Source organism: Bison bison, unplaced genomic scaffold (assembly GCF_000754665.1).
Source record: "Bison bison bison isolate TAMUID 2011002044 unplaced genomic scaffold, Bison_UMD1.0 scf7180017847937, whole genome shotgun sequence".
Lineage (NCBI taxonomy): Eukaryota > Metazoa > Chordata > Mammalia > Artiodactyla > Bovidae > Bison > Bison bison.
In genome coordinates this window covers 1-1237 of record NW_011478510.1, presented here as the reverse complement: position 1 = coordinate 1237, position 1237 = coordinate 1, and positions in this window count along the sequence as shown.

Genomic DNA, 1237 nt, shown 5'->3' with positions numbered 1-1237 from the left:
CTCCTCTGAAGTTTCTCTAGCCTGCCTGACAGGCTTGTCCGGCCACATGTGATTGCTCACAGCCTCCCAACCGTGAGAGGCACGAGATGCTTTAAACCTTCTAAAAACAGGTTCTTTAGAGAAGTTAGAAAACTATTAGTATAGTAGAGTGGGCTGATTAGAAATTGTATTGATGAAGGGTTTTTCATTTGTTGAGCCAATGTTCACTGCTAAGTCTCCACATCCCATGCCCTTATACACATTAAAGAATATATAGAAGAAATAAGTATTAACCTTTGATATTAATCACCTTAGACCTTAGGCTAAGTAAATTCTTTCCTTAATTAAAACCCACTACACCCTAACCCTATAGGAATGTAACTTTATTTGGGTGGCATCTGTTTTAAGAATAATCACCTCTGGAGAAATAAGTATTGACTGACCGCTGTCACAAGGAAAGAGTCATAAATTGTCAGCAGGCCCTCCTGGCCAGAAGATGATATAACACCCCTAAGACCTCTGTATATATTTGTATGAAGCACCTGACTTTAATAAAAGTCAGGACTGCTGACCCTGTGTGACTTTTGTATAACATCTCAGTGTATAAAAACAGATCCTGGACAAATAAAAAATGGGATCAGTTCCTCAAAAGACTGGTCTCCCCATGTCCTTCTCTCTCTCAAACTCTGGCTGAGTTTCCATCTGGAGCACGGAGCCCGCCAAGCTTACTAATTTTGCCTGGGCTTCTAAGATCTGACTGGGGAGGCCTCAGTGTCTCCTCTCCTTTGGGAGAATGGAAGGACGCCTGTGGCCCATGTAAGTGGTGCAAGCTTCTTGTCTTGAAGTTTTATTGGTTTCCTGCGTAAACCAAGCTACTCAGCCTCTTTTCTCCACTGAATTTTCCTACTGAAATATCCTCATTCTATTACTCTTTGTATCTCTAATTAATATTTAATTAAAGCTATTATTTCCTGATTGCCAAAGCCGTCTCCCCTTCGAACTCCCTGGATCAGCCAGGGCTGGACCTCGGCACATGTCCAGTTCTAACTGTTGCTTCCTGACTTGCATACAGATTTCTCAAGAGGGAGGTCAGGTGGTCTGATATTCCCATCTCTTTCAGAATTTTCCACAGTTTATTGTGATCCACACAGTCAAAGGCTTTGGCATAGTCAATAAATGAGAAATAGATGTTTTTCTGGAACTCTCTTGCTTTTTCCATGATCCAGTGGATGTTGGCAATTTGATCTCTGGTTCCTCT